The sequence below is a fragment of the Schistocerca serialis genome, unplaced genomic scaffold (genome assembly GCF_023864345.2).
Source record: "Schistocerca serialis cubense isolate TAMUIC-IGC-003099 unplaced genomic scaffold, iqSchSeri2.2 HiC_scaffold_473, whole genome shotgun sequence".
Taxonomy (NCBI): Eukaryota; Metazoa; Arthropoda; class Insecta; order Orthoptera; family Acrididae; genus Schistocerca; species Schistocerca serialis.
Window position 1 is genome coordinate 5,001 of NW_026048054.1, and position 7,500 is coordinate 12,500.

At 55.9% G+C, this 7,500-nt stretch overlaps 3 non-coding genes across 3 annotated transcripts in view; all 3 read right to left on the bottom strand.

Annotated features, from left to right (window-relative positions):
* Nucleotides 1-1,475, bottom strand: part of LOC126447135 (large subunit ribosomal RNA) — a 4,221-nt gene extending 2,746 nt beyond the window's left edge. The window contains exon 1 of the ribosomal RNA XR_007583597.1: nt 1-1,475. This exon is cut by the window's left edge and continues 2,746 nt beyond it. This is a non-coding gene — a ribosomal RNA (large subunit ribosomal RNA).
* A 188-nt stretch (nt 1,476-1,663) lies between these two features.
* Nucleotides 1,664-1,818, bottom strand: LOC126447136 (5.8S ribosomal RNA). Its single transcript, XR_007583598.1, has one exon. It is a non-coding gene; the product is annotated as a 5.8S ribosomal RNA (ribosomal RNA).
* A 351-nt stretch (nt 1,819-2,169) lies between these two features.
* On the bottom strand, nt 2,170-4,079 carry LOC126447137 (small subunit ribosomal RNA). The gene has a single exon (XR_007583599.1). It is a non-coding gene; the product is annotated as a small subunit ribosomal RNA (ribosomal RNA).
* Nucleotides 4,080-7,500: the final 3,421 nt, after the last annotated feature.

Here is a 7,500-nt window from a genome sequence, read left to right on the forward strand (position 1 = left end):
CTGCTTACCAAAAGTGGCCCACTTGGCACTCCGATCCGAGTCGTTTGCTCGCGGCTTCAGCATATCAAGCAAGCCGGAGATCTCACCCATTTAAAGTTTGAGAATAGGTTGAGGTCGTTTCGGCCCCAAGGCCTCTAATCATTCGCTTTACCGGATGAGACTCGTACGAGCACCAGCTATCCTGAGGGAAACTTCGGAGGGAACCAGCTACTAGATGGTTCGATTAGTCTTTCGCCCCTATACCCAGCTCCGACGATCGATTTGCACGTCAGAATCGCTACGGACCTCCATCAGGGTTTCCCCTGACTTCGTCCTGGCCAGGCATAGTTCACCATCTTTCGGGTCCCAACGTGTACGCTCTAGGTGCGCCTCACCTCGCAATGAGGACGAGACGCCCCGGGAGTGCGGAGGCCGCCGCCCCGTGAAGGGCGGGGAAGCCCCATCCTCCCTCGGCCCGCGCAAGGCGAGACCTTCACTTTCATTACGCCTTTAGGTTTCGTACAGCCCAATGACTCGCGCACATGTTAGACTCCTTGGTCCGTGTTTCAAGACGGGTCGTGAAATTGTCCAAAGCTGAAGCGCCGCTGACGGGAGCGATTATTCCGCCCGAGAGCATCCCGAGCCAACAGCGGCGCGGGTCCGGGGCCGGGCCAGGTAGGTCCGTCATCCGGGAAGAACCGCGCGCGCTTGCCGGGAGCCCGAGCGCCCAAAGGGGCGAATCGACTCCTCCAGATATACCGCCGGGCAGCCAGCCAGGACACCGGGGCTCTGCCCAACAGACGCGAACCGAGGCCCGCGGAAGGACAGGCTGCGCACCCGGGCCGTAGGCCGGCACCCAGCGGGTCGCGACGTCCTACTAGGGGAGAAGTGCGGCCCACCGCACACCGGAACGGCCCCACCCCGCGGCGAGTGGAAAGGCAACCGGACACGACCCCGCCGCGGATTGCTCCGCGCGGGCGGCCGGCCCCATCTGCCGAGGGCGGAGGCCAGTGGCCGGATGGGCGTGAATCTCACCCGTTCGACCTTTCGGACTTCTCACGTTTACCCCAGAACGGTTTCACGTACTTTTGAACTCTCTCTTCAAAGTTCTTTTCAACTTTCCCTCACGGTACTTGTTCGCTATCGGTCTCGTGGTCATATTTAGTCTCAGATGGAGTTTACCACCCACTTGGAGCTGCACTCTCAAGCAACCCGACTCGAAGGAGAGGTCCCGCCGACGCTCGCACCGGCCGCTACGGGCCTGGCACCCTCTACGGGCCGTGGCCTCATTCAAGTTGGACTTGGGCTCGGCGCGAGGCGTCGGGGTAGTGGACCCTCCCAAACACCACATGCCACGACAGGCGGCAGCCTGCGGGGTTCGGTGCTGGACTCTTCCCTGTTCGCTCGCCGCTACTGGGGGAATCCTTGTTAGTTTCTTTTCCTCCGCTTAGTAATATGCTTAAATTCAGCGGGTAGTCTCGCCTGCTCTGAGGTCGTTGTACGAGGTGTCGCACGCCACACCGCCAGCCGGCTGTGCACGCTACCGAGTAAGTACCGGTATGCGAACCGCCAGGCGACGGGCGCGCATCGCACGTTTAAGGAGGCGCGGCCGGCCCCACAGGCGGCCGCGACGCTCCCAGGTCTGCGAAGCGGGGCAAACGCCGCGCGCTTCAGTATACGTAGCCGACCCTCAGCCAGACGTGGCCCGGGAACGGAATCCATGGACCGCAATGTGCGTTCGAAACGTCGATGTTCATGTGTCCTGCAGTTCACATGTCGACGCGCAATTTGCTGCGTTCTTCATCGACCCACGAGCCGAGTGATCCACCGTCCTTGGTGATCTTTTCTTAGTTTCCACTGTCTCTTTCAAGACAGTTGCATAGGCGGGACGTAGGCGTGTGGCGGCCCCTGTTCAAGCGTTCTGTGTCCAACGGCCTCACGGCCGATGGGCGTCGTACGGCTCCACACCGGAGCGGACAGGCAGTCGGGCGAAAGTCATTCAAAACCGGCGCCAGGCGCCAGGTGCCGCAGGCCAGCCGCTCCAGCGCTTCAGCGCTCGTACCACACAACATTGGCGTTAGTTTTGAGAAGCACGCGTGGTTCCGCACGCGGCGCACGGCTACTGCGAGCCGTACAGGTAGCGTGTTGCGCGACACGACACGCACATCGAAAGACATGCAGTCTAGTCGGTAATGATCCTTCCGCAGGTTCACCTACGGAAACCTTGTTACGACTTTTACTTCCTCTAAATGATCAAGTTTGGTCATCTTTCCGGTAGCATCGGCAACGACAGAGTCAATGCCGCGTACCAGTCCGAAGACCTCACTAAATCATTCAATCGGTAGTAGCGACGGGCGGTGTGTACAAAGGGCAGGGACGTAATCAACGCGAGCTTATGACTCGCGCTTACTGGGAATTCCTCGTTCATGGGGAACAATTGCAAGCCCCAATCCCTAGCACGAAGGAGGTTCAGCGGGTTACCCCGACCTTTCGGCCTAGGAAGACACGCTGATTCCTTCAGTGTAGCGCGCGTGCGGCCCAGAACATCTAAGGGCATCACAGACCTGTTATTGCTCAATCTCGTGCGGCTAGAAGCCGCCTGTCCCTCTAAGAAGAAAAGTAATCGCTGACAGCACGAAGGATGTCACGCGACTAGTTAGCAGGCTAGAGTCTCGTTCGTTATCGGAATTAACCAGACAAATCGCTCCACCAACTAAGAACGGCCATGCACCACCACCCACCGAATCAAGAAAGAGCTATCAATCTGTCAATCCTTCCGGTGTCCGGGCCTGGTGAGGTTTCCCGTGTTGAGTCAAATTAAGCCGCAGGCTCCACTCCTGGTGGTGCCCTTCCGTCAATTCCTTTAAGTTTCAGCTTTGCAACCATACTTCCCCCGGAACCCAAAAGCTTTGGTTTCCCGGAGGCTGCCCGCCGAGTCATCGGAGGAACTGCGGCGGATCGCTGGCTGGCATCGTTTATGGTTAGAACTAGGGCGGTATCTGATCGCCTTCGAACCTCTAACTTTCGTTCTTGATTAATGAAAACATACTTGGCAAATGCTTTCGCTTCTGTTCGTCTTGCGACGATCCAAGAATTTCACCTCTAACGTCGCAATACGAATGCCCCCGCCTGTCCCTATTAATCATTACCTCGGGTTCCGAAAACCAACAAAATAGAACCGAGGTCCTATTCCATTATTCCATGCACACAGTATTCAGGCGGGCTTGCCTGCTTTAAGCACTCTAATTTGTTCAAAGTAAACGTGCCGGCCCACCGAGACACTCACTCAAGAGCACCCTGGTAGGATTGCAACGGGGTCCGCCTCGGGACGCACGAGCACGCACGAGGCGCGTCGCACGCCTTCAGCTCGCCCCACCGGCAGGACGTCCCACGATACATGCCAGTTAAACACCGACGGGCGGTGAACCAACAGCGTGGGACACAAATCCAACTACGAGCTTTTTAACCGCAACAACTTTAATATACGCTATTGGAGCTGGAATTACCGCGGCTGCTGGCACCAGACTTGCCCTCCAATAGATACTCGTTAAAGGATTTAAAGTGTACTCATTCCGATTACGGGGCCTCGGATGAGTCCCGTATCGTTATTTTTCGTCACTACCTCCCCGTGCCGGGAGTGGGTAATTTGCGCGCCTGCTGCCTTCCTTGGATGTGGTAGCCGTTTCTCAGGCTCCCTCTCCGGAATCGAACCCTGATTCCCCGTTACCCGTTACAACCATGGTAGGCGCAGAACCTACCATCGACAGTTGATAAGGCAGACATTTGAAAGATGCGTCGCCGGTACGAGGACCGTGCGATCAGCCCAAAGTTATTCAGAGTCACCAAGGCAAACGGACCGGACGAGCCGACCGATTGGTTTTGATCTAATAAAAGCGTCCCTTCCATCTCTGGTCGGGACTCTGTTTGCATGTATTAGCTCTAGAATTACCACAGTTATCCAAGTAACGTGGGTACGATCTAAGGAACCATAACTGATTTAATGAGCCATTCGCGGTTTCACCTTAATGCGGCTTGTACTGAGACATGCATGGCTTAATCTTTGAGACAAGCATATGACTACTGGCAGGATCAACCAGGGAGCTGCGTCAACTAGAGCTGAGCAGCCGGCCGCCCGGGAGTGTGTCCCGGGGGCCCGCGCGAACACGCAAGCGTCCGCTCAATTATTCTGCAAACAGGAGGAGGCTGAGCTCCCCTGCACCATACACCTCGAAACCCTCTCAGGTCCCGGCGGCGCGCAGCGCCGTCCTAAGTACTTGGTCGGGTTCGAGAGAGGCGCAATCGCCCGGGGTTTGGCGAGTAGACGCTTTAGGTGCGACCACCCGTGCTCCCAACTGAGCTTGCCGCTGCCGACAGAGGCCCGGGAGCGTGCTGTCGTGGCATTGCCGGCGGGAGACAACACGCGCCACCTACGGTGACCGGCAGCTCCAACGCCAGCGCCACAGAAGGACAAAAGCCCCACTTGGGTGCCGAAGCGAACTCTCCCAGCACAGCGCACGCGCCAACACGTCCGCACAGCTGCGATACAAACCACCTGCGAGAACCGCAGAGGCGACCGAGCAGCAGACGGCGTCGCGGCGCCGAGCGCCGGGCGGCGGCGCATCCTCAGCGCACACAGTCCTCAATCGGACCAGCACACTGCAGATGTCCACCGCGCTTCGCACCGGGCCCGCGAGGACCTACTTTGGCCGCACGGCGCCGCGTGCAGGGTGCGCCGGCGCGCAGCTGCGCCGCCTGCCGCCTCCGTCGGCCGGCGCGCCTGCCACTGGCCGCCCCCACCAGCCGGCTGTAGCGCGTGCGCCCACGCACCGCGCGGCCAGCACGCCGGGAGGCCCCCCCTCACCGGCCGGGGACGGTCCCACCCAGCCACCGCCGCGTATCGCTTCACACCCAGATGCCATTCACGTTCGTGGGCATGGTGGGTATCGCTGGAACAACCGGTTGGTAGCTCAACCGATCGTCGCCATCACTGATTCACCTCTAGCGAGAACAACCGCACCACAACGGTTTACCAGTTGTTCATTTGCGTAACGTCACCAGCAAACGTAGGCGTCCATCGCCATTTGCAAATTCAACGATTGTTGCATGCCTGTGTCAGGTGTCACGACACACTATGTCTGCCCACATACACGCAACAACATGTGCACGCTTCGCGAACACGTGGAAGGTGGCCCCCGTACGTATGCGATGTCCATTGCGCGAACGACTGTCAACCGGCCTCTGTCGCATGTCGCAGATGTGGAACGCAGTGCACCATGCTATCACGGTGTGTGAGAAGAGACGACTACGTCTGACAACACGCGCCACTACATCAACAGACGGCTCATGCTGATCGCCATCCAGGGCATACCACACTGCAATCCAGCTCTTATAGGGAGACGACACGTAGCTGAGTGCACAACATTTGGACCGCATGGTTCGCCGTTGTTGGCGCAGTCGTTGTACGGTCACATGTACCACGATGTATCATTCAGTACATGAGGACCAATGTGCAGTACAGTGTGTGATTTGGACGTACAACATCAGCGGACAGTTGACACAGGCCGTACCACAGCGTAGGCTAAGTGCTTCGCCATGCGAATGCCAATGAACAACTGCAAATGCCAATGAACAACTGCAAAGGGCATTGAGCATGTACGTCCTGCTGCCATCCACATTACAGTGTATAGCTGCAAGGTGTTTAACATGAAGCGATACACTGGGGACCGGGCAGTGCGAGTAGCAAACTATATTGCGGGGGTTGCAGTTAGGCAACACTACACTAATTTAACGCGTCGTATGACAATTACAGAGCAGGTTAAGGCCCAACGTGTGTTGGGTTAAGGCCCAACGTGTGTTGGGTTAAGGCCCAACGTGTGTTGGGTTAAGGCCCAACGTGTGTTGGGTTAAGGCCCAACGTGTGTTGGGTTAAGGCCCAACGTGTGTTGGGTTAAGGCCCAACGTGTGTTGGGTTAAGGCCCAACGTGTGTTGGGTTAAGGCCCAACGTGTGTTGGGTTAAGGCCCAACGTGTGTTGGGTTAAGGCCCAACGTGTGTTGGGTTAAGGCCCAACGTGTGTTGGGTTAAGGCCCAACGTGTGTTGGGTTAAGGCCCAACGTGTATTGGGTTAAGGCCCAACGTGTGTTGGGTTAAGGCCCAACGTGTGTTGGGTTAAGGCCCAACGTGTGTTGGGTTAAGGCCCAACGTGTGTTGGGTTAAGGCCCAACATAGGTTGGGTTAAGGCCCAACATAGGTTGGGTTAAGGCCCAACATAGGTTGGGTTAAGGCGCAACATAGGTTGGGTTAAGGCGCAACATAGGTTGGGTTAAGGCGCAACATAGGTTGGGTTAAGGCGCAACATAGGTTGGGTTAAGGCGCAACATAGGTTGGGTTAAGGCGCAACATAGGTTGGGTTAAGGCGCAACATAGGTTAGGTTAAGGCGCAACATAGGTTAGGTTAAGGCGCAACATAGGTTAGGTTAAGGCGCAACATAGGTTAGGTTAAGGCGCAACATAGGTTAGGTTAAGGCGCAACATAGGTTAGGTTAAGGCGCAACATAGGTTAGGTTAAGGCGCAACATAGGTTAGGTTAAGGCGCAACATAGGTTAGGTTAAGGCGCAACATAGGTTAGGTTAAGGCGCAACATAGGTTAGGTTAAGGCGCAACATAGGTTAGGTTAAGGCGCAACATAGGTTAGGTTAAGGCGCAACATAGGTTAGGTTAAGGCGCAACATAGGTTAGGTTAAGGCGCAACATAGGTTAGGTTAAGGCGCAACATAGGTTAGGTTAAGGCGCAACATAGGTTAGGTTAAGGCGCAACATAGGTTAGGTTAAGGCGCAACATAGGTTAGGTTAAGGCGCAACATAGGTTAGGTTAAGGCGCAACATAGGTTAGGTTAAGGCGCAACATAGGTTAGGTTAAGGCGCAACATAGGTTAGGTTAAGGCGCAACATAGGTTAGGTTGAGGCACAATATAGGTTAGGTTGAGGTACCGTATAGGTTAGGTTAAGGTACAGTATAGTTTAGGTTAAGGTACAGTATAGTTTAGGTTAAGGTACAGTATAGTTTAGGTTAAGGTACAGTATAGTTTAGGTTAAGGTACAGTATAGTTTAGGTTAAGGTACAGTATAGTTTAGGTTAAGGTACACATTGTTGTATGGAAAGGTGTAATGGGGGGGGGGGGGGGGGCGGCCGGTCGGTTTGTTGATTGTGATTATAGTAAGTGGATGCCTGCGGCATCATCTGATTTGCCACGTCAGGATGCACCTTTGGCTCATGACAGGCGGCGCTCCGATTCCATGCTTGTGGCAGACCTGTGTCTTTCATTCCTGCCATTGTTTGTGTGCTGTGAGAGGAGGCAGTATTGTGATGTTGGGTGCACCCCTGTGTAGGACATGTGTGGGTGTTGGTGGCTTAGCTGAGCAATGGTGGTTGTCGGGGGGGTGGGATATTCCGTTTTCTGAGTGGACCTCCCAGTCTGGTTATGACAGTGTGGATTGTCTCATGTGGCGGAGAGGATGCAC